The sequence below is a fragment of the Prionailurus bengalensis genome, chromosome B4 (assembly GCF_016509475.1).
Source record: "Prionailurus bengalensis isolate Pbe53 chromosome B4, Fcat_Pben_1.1_paternal_pri, whole genome shotgun sequence".
NCBI classification, from domain to species: domain Eukaryota; kingdom Metazoa; phylum Chordata; class Mammalia; order Carnivora; family Felidae; genus Prionailurus; species Prionailurus bengalensis.
In genome coordinates this window covers 27,532,439-27,553,114 of record NC_057358.1, presented here as the reverse complement: position 1 = coordinate 27,553,114, position 20,676 = coordinate 27,532,439, and the positions used below count along the sequence as shown (strand labels likewise).

Below are 20,676 nucleotides of genomic sequence, written 5' to 3'. Positions count from 1 at the left end.
CTGCAAGATGATGAACTTGTGTTGTTTTAAAGCCGCTAAATCTGTGGAGATTTGTTACGAGAACAATAGAACACTAATACATAGCTGAAATTATATAACTTCCATTAGTCATTTTTCTTGCTTCTTATAGATTTATTATATATTTGGGAGCAAATCCTAGCATAGTGTCTTTTACATTTTAGTATTGATTTGTGGGGTCTTGAATCCTAGTTTTCTTCTCCTCCTTTATCTCAGGATGCTGTGCTCCTCAGACTCTTGACTGGCCTCTAGATATTAAAAAAAGGAATCTGGAATTATTCCCCAGGAAGCTCCTCTTTCCAAGCCCGAGAGAGGAGGAACGTTGCTATGCACAAGGATATGTCCAGTGAGATTAGAGGCTGTAATTGTGGGAACTGGGCCATGTAGAGCAAGATGTAAATCCTTGAAATCATTTTTAATGAAACATAAACATTGAGTTTGCATGAGGGCCACGGTTTCTGGGTGGTTGGTTCTAACTTTGGCAATCAGGACTTAGAGGGAAAATCTTCCAGTTTTAATGGACTCCAGATGTTCTGGTCCCAGCTGAAAATTTTCATCATTCATGGTTAATATTTTTGTCAGCAGCAGAGTTTTGTTGTAGTATCTCCAAATTGGTGATAGTGGTTGTTAGTCATCAAACAAGGTCCAAATGAGAGTGTAATCTTGGGGTCACTTTAAGCATCCCATCACACTCCATTTAATTAATAATTGCTTAATAGTATAGCCACCAGAATTTTTTTTTGTGGGATAATGGACTACATGACTATCTGATGACAACCAGGCACTGAAATTAGGTATGAATACGCACGCTGTGCTGTTTTAACAATGCCTGGGGTCCTGGCCAAGGTCTAGAAGAAGGAAACCAGGATGTCAGATGGCCATCATGTTGGGCAAATAAAGAGGCAAAGGTTTATTGCAAATGACAATGAACCTCTTCATCATAGAATTTAGATTAAATTCACATCAGTTGGGGAACATTGAAGCAGTTATTTTTGAGAAGCACTTGGGAAGATCAGCTAAAAAAAAAAGACAACTTCTGTTTTTAGGACAATAATGTCATGACCACCTACACTTAATAAAAGATAAATCTACAAGTTCTCTTCTGGGATATGGTTTTAATCACGTAAGTAGTCTAAAACTAAGTACATTACTTGTATTCATGGGTCAGTTTCTTTTGATGAATGAGAAGAGCACAGCTGACCTTCCTAGAACCCTTTTTTGAGAATTGCTATCTACACGCCATCTTGAATCCGTAAAGAAGGGAGTGCGGACTGCATTTGTGCTTGTGGTTATGCGATAGCAGGACCCGGTAGAATAAGTTATGTTGAAAAGGTGTTTGAAAGGCCTGTTGTTACCCACCTGTTTAGAAAGGGCTTGGTTTATAATTTGCTAATAAGTCACATCCAGGCTGTCCTGGAGCTTTTATCAAGTACTTGTATAGTGCTTATAGTCATTGGTGTAACTAGATAATTTTTGAAGTTTTATTGCCAGGGCATATGGTTTCATGGTTAATTAGGGGCCTGGATTATAGGCCTCTCACGCCACTTAGCAAATGAATAATTTGTGGCTACTGACAAATAATAGAATCTCTTTGGGCCTTTGTAATTTAAAAAAAAATGATAATAAATCATTTGCCTCTATACTAAGTCTTTAATCAGCAGAACACTTCAGGAGTTTCACGGCTTATAAAGAAAAGGTCATTTGCTGGAATGTTAGCACAAAGGAAAGATGTTACTGCCGATTCTAAATGTGTGTGCAGACTGCTCACTGGGGAAGATGTCGTGCCTTCCTCGTTTTTCCATTTTCCTCCTCATTCGGGTCCAACAGGCATATCACCCATAAAAGGGAGACACAGTGGTCCCGCCCCATTCAGAGGGACTGGCAAAGCCCATAGCTAGAATTGGCAAGATTTTAAAAATACATGTTTTGGTTTTCCCAGATTGTCTCAACTGTCGATAAGTACTTTTGGAAATTTAAGTCACAGACCCCTTCTTTTATGATGCTTTCCAGCAAGTACTCACCATATACAGTCTTCTTAGATGTCCCCTGGCCCCCTTTGAAGCCCAAGGCTCATTTCCATGTGTAAATCCACATGGACGATGTCACAGCCGGCTCTAGAATTACCAGTGAGCTCTGAGGAATGTGACTCTGAAGCAAGGAAAGGCTTCCTTTTGCTAGTTGAAGTCCTGGATTTTCCTCCTCAAAGTCATGAAATAGTTTGCTAGCTCCAGATGGAGTGATGTGATGTAAGAGGTAACGGGAAAGAAATTCTGTTCTAATGTTAAATATCTGTCTTCTCTACCCCGTCCCAGATGGTTATTATTGAAAATAAAAGTAATAATAACAGAATAACAGTGCTGAGGGGAGCCAGCATTGCTTAAACCTTGATTATGTTTCAGACACCCTGCTAAGCACATTACCTTCATTGCATACCCTCTAATCCTAAAGGCAACCCAAAAGCAAGGCACCATTAGTATATCTGTCCCTATCTTACAGGTGGGTCGGGAATGGCTAAGATAGTTAATTGTTGGGTCAAGCATGGTACACTGTTTTCTCCTGCTTTTAAAATGTGTTTATCCATTCTTTGAACAAAGGTTTATGGAGTACCTACTGCGGCCCAGGCCCTGTTTTAGTCTCTGTATACTCCTGAGAAAGATGTGATGAACTCGACAAATTCCTTTGTTCTACAGGAAAAAAGAAGGTTATACAAGAGCAGTGGGCTTCTGAGAAAATGAGGAAATGCTAACCTCATTGACCGGCCTCCTGCATCTGCCCCGAGGGACGGTAATAAGAACCCCATCTCGCAGGTGGGTGTCTGTCATAGTCACCTTTTCAGCTGGGTGGGGAGAATGACATCCAGAGAATGTGAACTGTTCTTATTTCAGGCTTTCTGCAAAGATCGAAAGGGGAGGTCTGGCCTAAGAAACGATGGGGGAATTTCCAGGTCCGAGAAAACTCACTAATGAACTTGGAATCCTGGTATCTGCATTGGAAAGGGCCTCATACCCCTGGAGTCCAGCTTTTAGACCAAATTTCTCTTCAGTACAAGATACTCCTCTTAATTGGTGGTCAGAGTACCTCTGCGTGCACACGTTTAGTGCTAAGGAACTCTACCTCATGAGGCAGTCCATTCTGATGCTAAAGGTTGTTTTTCTTAATACTGAGCCAACAATGCGCCTCCATAGGACTTCTACTCATTGGTCCCCATTCTGTTTGCTGATGTCATGCCAAATAAAGATAATTCCTTTTTTATAAAAAGGCCCTTAAGTGTCTAAAATCAGCACATTAAGACTTTATTTCTTGCTCCTTCAGCCTTCCCTCACGTGTTATGGTTCCTAAATCCTTCGCTGTCTTAGCTGGAGCAAGGGATGCTGGAAATTCATGCGCTGGGCCCATTCAAAGCTCACTGGGAAGAGCCATTAATAGATACTACGTAAGTGACAAGAGGCTGTGAAGGAGGGTGGGGTGTCTCCTTTGGTCATTTGGACGTGGACAAAGCATCTTTAGAGTCCCAGAGGTTTCTGAGGTCAGGGCTCATCTGGCTGGTGTTTGAGGCCCTAAATAGCGCTTAGGACACTGGGAATAGCCTTTAGAGGACCAGGCTGCAGACTCTGACACAGTACCAGGGAAGAAAATCTGATGGCTCTAGAACAAACTTGCTCCTGGCAGTTTATGCGGCCATCTCTGGGGAGAATATTATTTGCAGGGAGGAAGGGGATGGGTGGAATTAAAGCTTATGGATTCTTTGATACTCTAAACTCTCTTGGAAACCACAAGTACCATAAATTCCAGCTAGTTCACCCTCATAAATACCCCCCCCATCTTTTGTAAAGAACTAAAATTGAGAAAAGGCCACTGATGGCCCCCTGACTATCTATGCTCCCTCTACGTGATGAGACCAGGATGCCCAACCTACTCCCTCCTACCCACTCTAAGAGTAAAGGAAAGGTTTTTTGGCATGATGTTGTACCTAAATGTAGGTCATGTAGGCCATTACCAGTAATAGAAACTCATTTTTAGTATTACTTGCATATGATGGTAAATTATTTTGTTGTTTGCCTCACTGATATTTTCAGAGGGATTTGTCTTTGATATATGAAGCTTGGTTATAACCTACCCTGTAGATTCAAAGCCATGTTAATATAATGATGAAATGTTACTTTATCATGATTTCTTCTGCTTAACAGAATGCCTCCTCTTATTTGTTACTTAACTCTATTAATTACTACACTTTGCCACCAGCTTTGATGATGATACATCCTTTATAATACCTACATGGTGGAGTGAGCAACATTATCTCCATGTTGCCAGTCAGACAGCTGGAGCTGAGAAATGTCCAGTGACTTGTATAGCATTTTGTGGCTCTAAGTAACTGAGCCCACATCATGTACCAGCCTTCCGCCCACTGCTGTTCACCTTGCAGAATTCTGTAGAACATGACCTAACCGAAATGGAGAATTAAATTCACTGAGGCACAGTCAAATTCCAGACCAATGGAAAACGCTAATGACATTAATTAGACCTATCCATCGAACAGTTAAAAAAGGAAATAAAACTCAATTATTATCTCTGAAACACAAATCAGAAAAGGGCAAATGTATACACCTTTGAAAATTTACCAAGGTTAAGTTTTTCAAAGCTCATGGTTTCTTGGGGCATGTGAGCTATTCTGGGGCAGAGTAAGCACTCAGTCCCACTCAGTTCCCTAGAGCCACAGTGTTTTCCTTCTTTTCTTATCTAATCAGGCTCTAGGAGTCTGCTAAGAGTAAGGCACACAAACCGCTTTTATTAGAGAAAAATTTTGGTAGTGAGAAGATTATTATCATGAGGATGGAAAGCAGGCCTGTCACTGAGGGTTGGTGACTGCTATGCCAAAGCCACAGAGCTGGCGAACCTCAAACTGGTCTCTTCATTAGAGAGTAAAATTTAAGGAGAGCTCATCTAATTCTTTGGAGGTTTAAGATAAGCGCTTGTTGACTAGAGACAGAAATCTATGGTTTGGGGGGTAACTGGCAATATTCTTTTCACTTTTATGTAAGATATGTGTTAGTCTTGGCTCTAAAGGAACATTTCGTATCCAAGATTCTGAAGGAACTCTTCTGGGATTAATTCCTCTTGGAAAAGTGTAACTTCTTTGCTTCCATTCCACGGAGGCTTACACGAGAAGTGGTGGGGGTGTTTCTTTTCCAAGGAAGGTGTAATACACTAGAGGCTGAGTTCTTACACAGCTCAGAGCCTGTAATCCTCCTAATGGACCCTCCTCCACTTCATTTTGAAACAGAAGAATGTTAAAAACCACAATTTGTGTTCAGAGCATGAATTTTAAATATTGATGTCACATGTACCTAAGAGAGGTATCTGAGCCGTTGTTGGCCTAGTGCCTTCATCCGGCTACCACCCATTCGTCCATCCGTCATCTATCCTTGCCTCCCTCCCTCCCTCCACCTACCACCCACTATCTCTCCATCCTTTATCATCTGTCCATCCATCCACCGTCGTTCATCTACTGTCCACTGTCTATCCATCCACCGTCCTCCATCCATCCATCTCCTATCCATTCATCAGTGTTGTGTAATGGTTAGTGCATGCATTCTGAAGTCAGTCTGGTTCGAATCCCAACCCTCTCACTTACCAGCTGGGTGATCTTGGGCAAGTTATTTATTCTCTATGCCCTGGTTTTCTCATCTGCAGAATGAAGATCATGAGAACGTGTATCTCATGATATTACTATGAAGTTAAGTGAGTGAATATGGACAAAATGTTTAGAGCAGTGCCTGGCCCATCACTAGCACTGTTCAAATAGTTGTTATTGTGTTATTATTCGTATTACTTTTTGATATATAATTTTTAGTGTTTACTTTTTAAAAAAATTTTAATATTTATTTATTTTTGAGAGAGAGGGACAGAACACGAGCGGGGGGGGCGGGGGTAGAGAGAGAGAGACACAGAATTCGAAGACGGCTCCAGGCTCTGATCTGTCAGCACAGAGCCCAATGCAGGGCTTGAACTCACAAATCATGATATGACCAGAGCCGGAATGTGACACTCAACTGATGGAGCCACCCAGGCACCCATGTTTATTTATTTATTTTGAAAGAGAGAGACAGAGAGAGAGAGAGAGAGAGCGCACACAAGTGGGGGAGGGGCAGAGAGAGAGGGAGACACAGAATCTGAAGCAAGCTCCAGGCTCTGAGCTGTCAGCATGGAGCCCAGTGCAGGGCTCAAACTCATGAACCATGAGATCGTGACCTGAGCCAAAGTTGGACGCTCAACGGACTGAGCCACCCAGGCACCCCATGTTTATTTATTTATACTGAGAGAGAGAGAGAGAGAGAGAGAGAGAGAGAGAGAGAAAGGGAGAGAATACACACACACACACACACACACACACACACACATATGAGGGGGAGGGGCAGAGAGAGAGGGAGACACAGAAGCAGAAGCAGGCTCCAGGCTCTGAGCTGTCAGCACAGAGCCTGACACGGGGTTTGAACTCACAGACTGTGAGATCATGACCTGAGCTGAAGTCAGATGCTCAACCGACTGAGCCACCCAGGCGCCCCAACATGACTGGCTTTTTAAATGTTCTCTTGGATTTTCCAAATTTTCTGGTTTGAGTATTATTACTGTTTGGTTAGAAACCATAATAAATAAATAAAAGAAAACAATAATAAAATAGTCTGTAGAAAATGGTAGGTTAAAATGCAGTCTAGAAACGTGTGTGCCTCCATGGCTCACTCTCTGTCTCTCAAAAATAAATAATAACATTAAAAAAAATTAAAAAAAAAAGAAAGATTAATATCTTCAGACTACAGTGGGCTAATGCCGCGAGCTAACCAAAGCTTCAGTCCATCACTTATCCTTATAATTCACAGGGAAGAGTGATTCAGAGCACAAGTAAGCTGTGTATGTAGAGTTTGGCGTCTCAAACCAAGTAGGTCCCATCCCCTGCCCTCTCTGGTCAAGACCTAAGGAAGGGAATAAAAGGTCCTGGAGAAATAAGTTGGCAGAGGGATCATGGGTTTCACCGCTCCTACACCCAGCTCTGGGGAAGTGACTAGATCTCCAAATAGGAGATCCAGACTGAGGTCTGGAGTCCTATGAGGAGCTTTCCGGATCCCATGGCCATCTGTTCCCAAGCAGACCATGGAAATAGCTGAAAGAGAATTGGGCCTAAGGAGGCCTCAAGGATGCTAGGTGCCTGTGTGGATCTGTGAGGATGCTGGTGTGGACTAACGACAACCCCAGGACAAGGCTTGCACCAGTCCCCCCACCCCCAACACCTTGACCACACAGAAGTCATCCCTCCCCGTGCACAAGGAAAGGAGGTGGCCCCGAATTGCCAGAGATGTTTCCTCCCAAATGGGGGCTTAAAATAGACAGTTAGTTTTAGAAAAATTGTAATACATTTCCTTCGTATCTGATATTGTGGGCCGAGGCGATGCTTGCTTGGGTATAGCAGATGATGACAATGGTGACTCATCAAGTATTGGTGATGTCATGTGTGCTCCTCTGCTAAGCGCTGTATGTGGATCAACTTGTGAAATCCTTCCAACGCAGTTACTACTGAATTCCCACTTTGGAGGAAATCCAGGCACAGAGAGGTTAAATAACTTGCTCAAGATCACGTAGGAAGATATGGGATTTGAACCTGAGTAATGTCAATGACCCTTAGCAATACAATGTTTACAAACCAGATGGTCAGAAAGTCTTTCCTAATCTCAAGCTAAAGACTTCTTGTGGGAGTTTAAAACCATTTCTTCTTGTTTGGTTCTTAGCAGAAAGAGCTAACAGCTACTCATGTGATCCATATCTTTTTCTCCATTTCCTCTTTTTCCAGCCCAGATGACCTCGGTTGCCCAGCCTCTCCTCAAGGCTGTTGCTATTTCATTATTTCTGATTTGCCCACTGCTTTACTGTCTGGGCCTGAGTTGGAACAGAGGTCAGCGTGTAATGAGTAGTCTAGAAAGATTGTATCTTCATGGTTCCCAAGTCAGTGCACTCTGGTGTTGAATTTAGCAATTTCTTTCAACAAGAGAGAGTTCTCTCTCATGATCTCCCATGGTCCCACGTTTAAATCTGTCACATTTTTATAAAGAAGCCCCAGTGGTCTTTTTCTAAATCTTCTGGGAAATGCGCTATTTGGCCTTATGTGTGCGGCCAATTGCCAGGCCTGTTTTCTGTCTATCTAAATTATGGTGGCAGACGAGATAAAAATACAAAGACAAAAAAGTCATTTTTCTCCCCCAAAACACCAAAATTCTTTGAGCCTTTCATTCCCTTCTGCTTTTTTTGCCGATAACAATGAATAATGGTTTCTGCTCCTGCTTTTATTGGCTTAGCATTTGGGGTCATAAGAATGTAAATGTTTCCCTAAGGAAAAATACATTTGGGGGATTAACCAGATTGTTTCTTTTATTTTAAAAATTTTAGTTATAAAAGGAAGAAAGCGACCAAGCTAAGTTATGATCCCAAACAGAAAACAGAGAGCAGAGACCACCATTCATTGAAGTAGGAACTCCTGGGATTTGTGTAGGTCAACTCTGGGAGTTCCATTTTAGTTGGCATGGCTTTAAAGAGTTCTATTTTAAATCTAGTGACTGTCCTATTTAAACGTATTTATATATGGGTCAGGTCACATCATTAGTAAAACTGATTTTGTCCGCTGTTTTCTTCCTGTAACTGGCCATTACTACTCTCTTTTCATGCCAGTGTCTCAATGTGATGTGACTTTAGAAAACGGTTATTGCCTTTCTCTCGTCATGCATCCCCCCCCCAACACACACACACACACACGAGTCCCCTGTAACCTATCATTAACCCTCACACCTCTGTTAAAACCGTACTCTTAGAGTTTAACAAAAATTTCTTCAAGGTGAAATGGAAAGAACTCGTGTTCTTTTTGGTTGCTTGACCTGAGATCTTTGACACTGCTGACCACCTTGTCCTCTCCTTCACACCTCAGTTCTTGGCCTCTTTGATACCTTGTGATCATTTCTTCTCTCAGGAGATGTCCATCCTCTCTGGAACTTTCTCCAAGGCTTGGCTTCTGGCTCTCGACTTAATTTTTTTCCAAATTAATCTTGGTATAGGCTCCTATCTTTAGGCGTCAGCATTATTTATGTCATTCCCAGGTCCACATCTCCCACCACTGTCTCTCTCTGAGCTCCCAGCCAGTATCTCCATCACCTGCTGAACAATTTCATTTGTTAATTTGTTTTACCTTGATACCTAAAGCTCAGCAAACCGCCTGCCAAAATCATCTTCTTGCCTCTAAGTTCACTCCTCCCCCTGAATTCTCTCCCCGTGGCACTGCCATTTCATCTCTGAATCACTCACACTGGAAAACCCATGGTCACCTTTGACTCCTTTCTCCAGACTTTGAGTTCCAAGGGGAGCAGAGATAGCGTCCACCTTCTCCACCATCTGCCTGGAGTCTGGCACGGTGCTTGGCACACGGTAGGAATAATGCATATTTGCTGAATGTTTTAATGATTTTTTTCTTTTGTTACTTGTATTCTCTCACTCATCAACCTGATTCATCCAGCCTACATATATGTGTTTGTGGAGGCTCTGTAGGGCGCTTATTGGGATTGAGAGCTCTTGTGTTGGATTGCCTGGGTCTGATTCTTGGCTCAGCTGCTCCCTAGCTGGATAATCTTGAGAATGTGACTTAACCACTCTATACTTTAGTTCCTGTCTGTCTGTAAAATGAGGGAAATAATAATTCCTAGCTGGATGTACCTGAACGTGAAATGAGAAAAATCTGCATTAAATGGGTATTGTAAGTGTTCAATAAAGCTTTTGTTCGATGATGATGGTGGTGATGATGGTGGTGATGCTCATGGTGGTAATGACGATGGTGATGATGACAATGATGGCAGAAGATAGGCACGAGTGGGACACGGTGAGGTTTGGAAGCATGCGAGATGCTGTGGGGGTCATCATTTCAGGGTAAGGGCAAGCAGCAGCAGAATACCAAGGTCCAATGTGTGTTTAGGGCAGAAGATGGAGCTCTCTGATGGGCACGAAGAGCAGTGGGAGAAAAGGCAGATTGAAACTGACCTGGTAGGAAAACGGGTTCCACCTGGGTTCAAAGCCCTGGGGTTTTTTTGGGGAGGGGTCTCAGAGACTCCATGGTTGGGGGAATAGGGACAGGGTGGTGGCTGAAGGACTGGAGACTAGAACATATGGGGGTCGACTGCCTGGAGAGGGAGAATGTGCTAGGCCTGTGGGCAGGTTTGGGCAGAGATGCTCTGCTTTTGACATTTACCTCTTGGTTTTTAAGGTCACCTTTGAAGAAAAGTCATGCTGCTTTTAAAAAGTATGAAAATCACTGGTAAATGCCTTGAAGGCAAGCTAAGGAGTTTGAGCCCCATGTGGTGAACAGTAGGGAAGCTATGAGGATGTGGACAGAAGAACAATAAGACTAAAGCAATGCTTTTTCCAAACTCTTCTCAAATTCTTCAGTGTGTGTGGAGTCGGCTGGAAAGGGAAACAAGCACATCCTCCAGGAAGGGCCAGTAGGAGACTGAATCTTCCTCCCAGATGCCTGCTGTCTCTGTCCTCTGCTGAGCAGTCTCGGGGACCGCATTGCTGGCTAGCATCCTGCCCGAATCATGACGGCAGCCCTCTGCACTCTGCCTTCAGACTCTCTCCAAAACCCTTATCCTGCTGTTCTGTTCCATGTGCCCCAGCCCCCCACAGTTCTTCCTTGGTCATGGGAGAAAAACCAAACTACCTCACTTGTCATTCAAGGCCCCACAACATAACAAACTCTGCCTATCTGCTACTAGTCATCCTTTGTCTCTGGCTGGCTATACCTTCTTACAGTGTAAGACCCCCAAACATGGTGCATATTTCCTCTTGTGTATCTCAGGCCATGCCCTGGTCCTAGGATGCACCCCCAGATACACACCACAGACACACACACACACACACACACACACACACACCTGTACTTAGTACGCAATCCTTGTAGACGTCACACAAATTCCACCGGCCTTTTTGACCATGTTCGGTCATATCTGTCTCTCCCCTAAGCATGCCCGGAGGAACCCTGCCTCTTAAATACTTATTCTGGCAGTGATCGGTATTTTTTTTGGTTTCAAGTGTCACCTAACATCATGCTGGGCTCATTGCACACCAACAAGCCAACATAGTTTAATCTAGCTCTTAAGGGGAACATTCCAGATTCCTTTACTCCCAAACAGGATCCCCATCTTAAACACGTTTCAGTGTCAGAGGCCACCTTGTGAACTGTTCCCCGTGGTTCTCCCAGCACCTCATGTCCCCAGCCCAGCCTGTGACATCCTTTTAGTTCACAGGACAGAAGTGCCCAGGGGTTTTGTGCAGCTGCCTGTTTTCAGAAGTGGCTTGAGCCCAGCCAGCGTTCCTTCTCAACTGGGACTTTTCGTGAAATGTCTTCTCAACAAATGTCAGCGGGGGTGAGATTTACCACACAGTTTATTAAAGAAGCCAAAGCCCCACCGGACAAGCCTGAGCAACAGGCTGGACTTGCCCTGGGGACAGTCGGTCGAGGAAGGCTGAGTCCTTTGCTGCGGGACCCCTTAGCCTGCATTTCGTATCAGAGGCCATTGGAGAAGCTTCTGTCCGGGCAGTCAATGCCCTCCCCCTCCCCATGGGCAAGAGTGGCCAGAACAACTTCATGACACAGAGGTGAAGCAGAGAAAAAGCATTTCCTTCCCCTCACTGGGCCCAGCCCCCCATTCGCAAGTCCCAAGCAGCACCACTTAATCTATAAAAAGCTTTCTTTGCCCCACAAGTGCCAATGTTCTAGTGAGAGACAGACTCTTTATAAACCTGTGCCACTGGCTCCCTCTTTCAGGAAACAGGAACCACGGCACAGATGGCAATGTTGTCATGGATGGATCATCCCCAAGGACCTTTCTCAGCTGCGCTAGATATAAGGCATACTGGGTATTAGATGAACCAGGCTTTGGTCCTCAAGGGCCTCCAAATTCAGGTGTGGTGATGGGAGCTACTGAAAAGAAAGGAAAAGAAAAGAAAAGAAAAAAGAAAAGAAAAGAAAAGAAAAGGGAAGGCAAGAAAAGAAAAGAAAAAAGAAAAGAAAAAAAAGAAAAGGGAAGGGAAGGCAAGAAAAGAAAAGAAAGAAGAGAAAAGAAAAGAAAGGGAAGGGAAGGAAAAAGAAAAGAAAAAAGACAAAACAAAAATATAAACAAAAAACTTTCCAGTTAGCTCAGGCTCAATACCAGAGCAGTTCAGAGAGATTTGGAGGTGGGGGGCACATCGCTGTGGACTGGGTTATCAGCAAAGGGTCTGGGAGCAAAGATAGTTAGGACTTGAGCTTGAGGAATTAGCCTGAGATCAGCTGAAGGGGGTGAAGAGGTTGGATTCAATCTTGGGTCCAAGATTGGGAAGGGGACTCAACTTACTTTTGAATGTGATATGTTTCCCCTCTAAACATGGAGAGAACTTCATTCACTGCAAGCAGCTTCTGCTGTAGGGTGCCAACATTATGGAAGAGGGGACCCAGGTGCCCTCATCAGGGGATGACAGAGAGGAGACACAGAAAAGTTCTGGCTTATTCTGGTCACACCACATACCTTTGATTTCCAGCCATGCTTTTCCTGTGCTGTGGGGTAACCCAGACGTCAGCAGTGAGGCCAGGTGTTGTGAAGGGTCTGTATCTCAAGTTAAGATGAGATTATTGTTGGGGCACCAGGGAGCCTCAGTCGGTTGAGCATCCGACTCTTGATTTCAACTCAGGTCTTGATGCCCAGGTTGTGGCATCAAGCCCCACGTTGGGCTCCATGCTGATCATGGAGCCTGCTTAAGATTCTCTCTCTCTCTCTCTCTCTCTCTCCCTCCCTCCCTCCCTCCCTCACACTCGCTCTCTCTAAAAATAAAAAAAATTTTAAATAAAAAGATGAGGCTACTGAGGAAGCAGGCAAAAACCTCTTTGATCTTGGTCGCAGCAACTTCTTACTCAACACGTCTCTGGAAGCAAACAGGAAACAAAAGCAAAAATGAACTACTGGGACCTCATAAAAATGAAAAGCTTCTGCACAGTAAAGGAAACAATCAGCAAAACTAAAAGGCAACCGATAGAATGGGAGAAGATATTTGCAAATGACATATCAGATAAAGGGTTAGTATCCAAAATCTAGAAAGAACTTCTCAAACTCAACACCCAAAAAACAAATAATCCAGTGAAGAAATGGGCAAAAGACATGAATAGACGCTTCTCCAAGGAAGACATCCAGATGGCCAACCGACACATGAAAAAATGCTCCACATCACTCATCATCAGGGAAACACAAATCAAAACCACAATGAGATACAACCTGACACTTGTCATAATGGCCAACGGGCAACAAGATGTTGGCAAGGATGCCAAAAGAGGATCTCTTTTGCATTGTTGGTGGCAATGCAAGCTGGTGCAGCCACTCTGGAAAACAGTATAGAGGTTCCTCAAAAAACTAAAAATAGAACTACCCTACGACCCAGCAATTGCACTACTAGGCATTTATCCAAGGGATACATGTGTGCTGTTTCGAAGAGACACATGTACCCCCATGTTTATAGTAGCACTATCAACAATAGCCAAAGTATGGAAAGAGACCAAATGTCCATCGATGGATCAATGGATAAAGAAGATGTGGTATACACACACACACACACACACACACACACACACACACACAATGGAGTATTACTCGGCAATCAAAAAGAATGAAATCTTGCCATTTGCAGCTACATGGATGGAACTGGAGGGTATTATGCGAAGTGAAATTAGTCAGAGAAAGACAAAATCCTATGACTTCACTCATATGAGGACTGTAAGAGACAAAACAGATGAACATAAGGGAAGGGAAACAAAAATAATATAAAAACAGGGAGGGGGACAAACCATAAGAGACTCATAAATATGGAGAACAAACAGGGTTGCTGGAAGGGTTGTGGGAGGGGGGATGGGCTAAACGGGTAAGGGGCATTAAGGAATCTACTCCTTATCTACTCCATATGCTAACTAATTTGGATGTAAGTTTTAAAAAATTAAAATTAACATAAAAAAGATTAAAAAAAAAGAGGCTACTGTCACCTCAGTTGTCACAGGTGGGGCAGGTAAAGGACAGTTACAGGAGACATTATGTGAAAAACCACAAGGCTGTTAGAGAGTAGCTTCCAATGTTACTTACCTTCCATGCAGAAATCCTGTATTTTTATGGGGTGCTTGTACAGCTGTCAGTGTTTCCACCATGTGGGAAGAGGAGAAGCATGGAAAAACCAATCCGTATACAAACCTTAGTCCCAAATTTCAGTCATGGTTTCCAGCATCTTCCCCATAAAGTTTCTCCCAGAGGCATCATGAGCTGGCAACATTGTTAGATCTCCACCTTATCTCTCCATCTTCAGTTAATAAGTTGGCTGGCCCTGAGCAAGCCGGTTTGGCACTCACTCCTTCCGGTTGTATAATGAAGATGGCACTAGTCTGGGGGCACAGGGGTCCCTTAGAGTGTGGACCTTTCATGATCCTCTCCCGATAACTCTGTTCCTTCTGCTGTGCTCGTAAGTGGGGCAGCAGGAGAGTAAAGCTGTTCCGGTCATTGGCTGGAGCTCTGCCTCCGGAGCTGGACAGACCAGGCTTAGCTGTAGGCCCTGTCTGGGCTCAGACTGCCTCCCTCTCTGATGGAGGTTGGTTGAGACCGAGCATTAGACCAAGTGAGTGTGTAATGCTCGGTTAGCGTGGTGCCTGCCTCAGAGCAGGTGCTCACTGTATGGTAGGTAGCACGGAGAAAAACAAGGTCAAAGTCAAAAGGGGGACGAAGAAGATGGTACTTCTATCAACCGAACCTCCATACGGAGACAGGCTTGAATAGAATCAGAGTAAACATTGTGTCACGGACTTGGGACGGGATGGGGACCCGGGTTCCATCTCAGCAGTGTAAACCGAGGAGAAAACTGGGAGACTGTCAACATCGTGTAAAAATATAATGTATCATAAAGACAGCATGAACCGGAAGTAGGTCTTCTGAATGTCGATACAGCTGCTGGCATGAGCAGTGACCTCCCGCCCACTATGTAGAGGACAAGGACAGTGCCCGGGCCCTGGACCCGACGACCAACTTGGGAAGAAGCCCACATGTCTCAGCAGCCGGAGGGTGGCCGAGTGCAGAATGTGACCCTTGTTTAGTTAAGGAGCAGACAGGAGGCAGACTGATGTGGGAAGAATTTGTCCGTGAACCCTTCTTACTTTTCTGTAGAGAGAGGACTTCAACAGTGAAGACAGAAAGCTATCAATTCTTTTTCCCTCAAAGCAGAGAAGGATGCACTTTTAAGACATGTTTTCCTAACTGTCCCTTCCAAGTACTGGATCTGAAGTCCCTTCCCTGCTCCCTGTTAATTGGGAACGCTTTTATTAGGGTCATAGCTCAGGGAATGTCCAGTCACCCAGCCAGTAACTGACGGCTGCAAGGGACAATTCTCTCAGGCCCTGGCTCCACACGGGGCCTGCCAGCGAGGCATGAGGCGCAGCTGTACTGTTAGGGGAGTGAGAGATGGGGCCCACAGACCCCCTTCCGTCACAAGCACATCTGTTTCCCACCAAGTGGGCCTGGCCCTGGGGGTTCTTTTTCAAAGCCCGCCTTTTTATTGGGGCTCTCTCCTATTTTTATAGGGCGGTGGCTCTGCTTAGCTGCGAGCCGCCTGTCTCCCCGGCACTGGCTCTCCACCCACAGAACCATCTCATGCTTCCAGAGAGGCTGCTCTGTTGGGCAGTAGAATGGATTTTGTTTTCTATTTTAATCCCCAAAGGGATGGGGAAGAGCGCAAATAAATGACTGCCCTGAAACTGTTGGTTGGATTTTCTTGTCCAACGTGCTTTACAGCAAAAGGTTGGAGAACCTTGTTTTATCTTAGAAGCGACAAGTGGGGAAAATGGATTATAGAGAACTTTAAAGAGAATCCAGTGAGTTCTGACATGCCTGAGACAACGAAGCATTTTGCTTTGAAGTTTCAGGACACAAAGGGGGCTGAGCCCCAGGAAGCTGACCCTGGTCAGAATGCTTGAGGCAAAGGGCACGAGTCCCAAGCTGGTCACACACAACCGTTACTCGACTAGGAAGTCCTGTCATGGGGAACACTGGTCATTATTTATGTCTCTGCTGGCTACTTGCTCTCTGTGGAAGCTCCATGATGAGTTGCATGACGTCAAGAAAAAAAAATAAGGTCTGGGGGGAAATATACACATACAGTAACAGGGTGAGAAGGGCTGGACGACTCCTAATATTCACTAGAGCTTTCCTGAAAGTGAGGTTGGGTAGGAAAAGAGTCATTCGTTCTATGGCTCGGCCCACTGGCCAGCTGGATTCTGAGCACCCTGGCTTGCTCAAGGTCAGCGGCTGGCTTTCGGTTGTCCCATGGCGCACATGGCTGTGCTGGGGCCGTCCCAGTGACTCAGTCCCAGCAACTCCAGTGCCTGGCCAGGAAACAGTCTTCTCCGCAAATGTACCCAACCGAGAGCTGATCACCGGAACCTCTGTCATGTTCCATCAACTCCAGAACCATCTTCTGGTCCAGTAACTTTCCATGAAATGGGACCAAATTAGAAAGGTGTGGCCCTCTCACCCACCTCTCACCAAAGGTGGAGATGGGATTTGTGAAGTCAGTACTTATTCTGTTGAGGAATAAGGGAAAGAAACTAAATTATAAATGCAATGTCAGGGGAATGGTCTTGGAAGGGGCTTGTGCAGGGCAGAGGCTCTTGCAACTTCACGGTAAGTTATCTCTGCCCCCGGCCATGGGTTGTCAGCAGAGAGCACTTAGGCTATTTGTTGCAGACTTATCCCTCGGGCATAGCATCACAGCAGAAAGGGACGATGGCCCCTGGTGGCCTGACAAGGCGCTGGTTCCCCCAACATCTAAGGCTGCTCCGAGAATCTCTGTTAGACAGAAGGCAAGACAAGGAAGACATGTGTCCCAAGCCCTTCAAGGGCAAATCGTGCTCCCCTGGTGACAATTTTCTTGCAGCCTTGGCTCCCTCAGGGGCTAGCAGAGCACCGGGCACACAGCCAACACATGGTTGCATGCAAGCTGAAGTGAAAACTTAAATTGAAGGAGAAACCTAGATCCCCAAGTAGGATTGAAATTCCCAAACCAGTTTCAGAGGAAAGGTGGAATTTCCCCTCTCTACCCAGGAGATCAGTGTCTTCTTGCTTGCTTGGGATGGGATGATAAATCTCTCCTCATCTGTCAAGGATGGGAGTTTCTCTGGGTGGTCTCCAGGGCCAAGGAGCCCATAGGTCTAGACCTGCCGGCAGATTGGGATTTTTCTCTCTAGAGAGGCTGGTGCCAGAGGGACCTGCGCACTTAATCCTGCTTGCATTCCTCCACCCCCCACCACAGTATATCCTTGGCTTTTTTTGCTAAGGTGGGCGGGGGATGACAGGACTGCGAGCCGGGCAGCGCTGGGTGCTCAGTGTGGAAGGAAACCTCTCTGCAGGGTGAGATTTTGTCTGGCAGAGGATCAGAAGAGTGATCCCCATTGATGTGGGAAGACGAGTGTCCACACTGGGACACAGACCCCGTGAGATACTGTGCCGGAAAAAAAAGGGTTCCAGGGCCAGATAGGTTTGGGAAGTAGCATTCTACGTCCTTCGCTTGGAAATTTGTGATGTATGTCAGGGCATTCAAGTCTGAAAAGTCTCTCCAAGCGAAGCAAAAGAACTTTAATTTCCGAGAATGTGCCTGGTCACAAAACCTTTGCTCCGTGTGACGCCTGTGCACTTTGGGAGGTGCCATGGTGACACTGGAGCTGAGGAAGGAACTGCCGCACTGGACGGAGGGACAGAGTGGGTTGAAGCGTGCCTCGATGGTATGGAACTCTGCCCCCCTGTCCAAGGTGTGGGTCTTTGGAGAGAATTTAGGGAGGAAGTGGGAAAGAAGGTGTGAAAAACAAAAATCCTCAGGAAATAATGCATGTCTTGCCTGGGCAAGAGAAATGGGGAAATAGAGGCTCACTGTGTGAGGTTAAGAAAAGGGAGTCTATGGGGGACTGAGAACCTGTTAAGATCTGTTATCATGATAGGCGTTCAGAGAATAGAGGTTATTACAATTAGCATATCAAGGATATACCTAAAATGTTACTATGATTCTTGATTGTGTTGTTACCATGAATGGTAATACTAAGATGTCTCTAATGCTTATTGTCTGCCAAGTGATTGAAACCTCCTTTGGTTCTCAGAACACCTCTGCTGTATGACGGGCCTTGATAATATTCCCTCTGTGGATGAGGTAAGTTACGAGTCAGTCGTTCAAATTCACATGACTGTTAGATGCTACAGCTGGGACTCAAACCTGAGCTGTAAGTTTTTGGCCAGCAGCTCCGAGCCCTACAACTACCCTTCCTGGGGGAAGACCAGCAGGACGGACAGGGCCTCTGGATTCCTTTGGAAGCGTCAGAGGAAAGCCTCCCCAAATACTCGTCGCGGCCTGTGTGTAGCCGAGAGCTGATGCTAAAGGGATTGTGGGAGCTTGTGCCCCGTGAGGGTTCCCCTGGTAGCCTGAAGAGTTGGGGCTGGCTGGGGGCGAGGGAGGGGAGCCAGAAAGGCATCTCCTTTTCCCTCCGTTTACCTCTTTGGTCCCTGACAGGCTAGGAGAAGTGGTGAACAGAGCTCTTGCCTGTGTGGGTTTTTCTAAAAGCTTTGGATGACAGGCACAGATACTTCCCCTAATTATATCTCTGCCTTTTCCAAAAATTGGAAAGGCCGATTGAAAAGAAAGAAGCCTGGATCCCTCTTAGAGCTGTCCTGAGAGTCACAGAGGGTTGTTCTGGGATTCTGGGAACCTAAGGTGATGAGGTGATTCCAAGGATCCAGCCCCAGGGCCCTGAGGTGCAGGTTGACACCTGGGCAGAGGGAGGGGTTCCACACTTAATCCCACCCCAGCCTTGGGTCATGTGCGGAACTTGCAGCCAGCCTGGGAAAGCTACAGCTGCAAAGACAATCTGGAAATGGCCCAAAGTCCTGAACAACCCCAGGGAACCATAGGTCTAATCCACAGGCCACCTGGTGTGCGTTTGAAACCCTGGGGAGAATGGGATGTGTTCCTGAAGCAGAGTGGAGGGGGAAGCCTCAAGCCTTAGCCAAGAAAGATGTAGAACACAGAGAAGCCGAAAGCCGAGTACTTTGGGACGGTGGGATGTAGCCACTGGAGGTGTGGGATTATGCCGAGCAGGGAGCTAGTCAGAGGGGAGAGGTACCTAGAGCCAAGAGATGCCTGGTGGTGGGGAAAAGCAGCTGAGCATGCTCAGAAGAGGACACATTGAGCAGTGTCAGGGAGGGACTGACAAGGACAAGGACCTGTGGGCTGGCAGATGAGACAGAAAGCATTAGGCAGGCAGAGAGCCTGAGGGGTGTGGGCTGCGATGCGGTGGGGCCACCGGGGGTTGTCTTTGGCACGGGGCTGATGAATTTGAGCTGCAGAGTATTGTTTGGCATGAGGTATTGCGGTGAGGGTAGAGGTGTGGACAGAATCGGGAAGCAAGCTCCGTGTGCAGTGGGAGAGCCTCGGGGACAGCCCTCCTCAAGCAAAGGAAGGCTCACGGGGGTCCCTTCCAAGGGGGCAGTGGTTTGGCATCCCTTCACCCTGCGCACCGGAGCAAAGTGGTGGGAATGCCTTTTCTAGACCACATGTTAGAAGTCCATTTGACACAGACCTGCACTGACTGTTCAGGTCAGAGAGGGATCAGAGTAAGAAAGCTCTCGAAGCGGTTCCGAGGGTCCTGCCTGAGGCGCTCTGGGCCAGTCAGCTCCCAGGTCATGCAGCAACTTTCCCCTTGTCAGTGCAGACAGTGCAGCTCTCTTCCAGGAAACCGTGCCGCCCTGGGCCTTGCAGATCCAAGGGCCATCTTACGAGGACACTCCTGTTACGCCCGTGCCTCCTCAGCCATCTGCCTTCTCGTGCTGGGCTCACCAGCTCACCCTTCCTTCTTCGAACTGCACCAGCCGCCTGCCTTGCTAAGAACAGTTACCCACGATGTGAAAATAAGGCAAGGGAGGAATGCATGTCCTTTCACTGCCGTGCTGGAGTTTGATACGAAGGCTCTTCCAAGGATTCTTCAATGATGCGTACCCTCGCTTGGCTCACCATTTGCTATTGATCAGGACCTGGATCCACTGGTTGCTTGGAGATTCATGCCGCCAGATGGAGACACGAATGATTTCTGCCTGGTAGAAAAGATGACCCCAAAGGGTATGGTTATGGAGGGACATACACCAATTTTGAAAATCTAACCCAGTAGCTGTCTTATCCCACATTCTTCTTCAGTGGCTTTAACACCATACTTCAGATGCTCCCTCAGTCAGCTTGTCTCCCTGCCTGTTCCTTCATGAATGAGTAAAAGGAATCTTTGACGCGTTTACGCTGTTATTATGCATTCGTGTTTTGAACATTTTGAACATTTGGCAGCTTTAGAGATTGTTCCACATAAAGACCCAAAAGGGCTCACTTGCCCAAGAAGGGCCTCCCGTGCTGCGTAGTCTCAGGAACTGCCTCTCCTGAGGCTCCAGTGGATTACTGATCCCATGAACCAACATCAGTTCTGTGTCACGGTTAAAATTAAGAGAAGCGTAAAATTTAGCGTTCACTAATCTGAATGAGAGTTCTGACAAGTTT

The 20,676-nt window shown here is 45.9% G+C and overlaps 1 long non-coding RNA gene across 2 annotated transcripts; it reads left to right on the top strand.

The window, feature by feature from the left end:
- The first annotated feature begins 2,610 nt into the window (after positions 1-2,610).
- On the top strand, positions 2,611-20,420 carry LOC122472409. 2 transcript variants are annotated; one of them, XR_006294425.1, is made up of 3 exons: positions 2,611-2,825; positions 18,245-18,294; positions 19,870-20,420. It is a non-coding gene; the product is annotated as an uncharacterized LOC122472409 (long non-coding RNA). The 2 variants fall into 2 exon arrangements; XR_006294426.1 differs by lacking the exon at positions 2,611-2,825 and having other exon boundaries at positions 18,063-18,294.
- Positions 20,421-20,676: the final 256 nt, after the last annotated feature.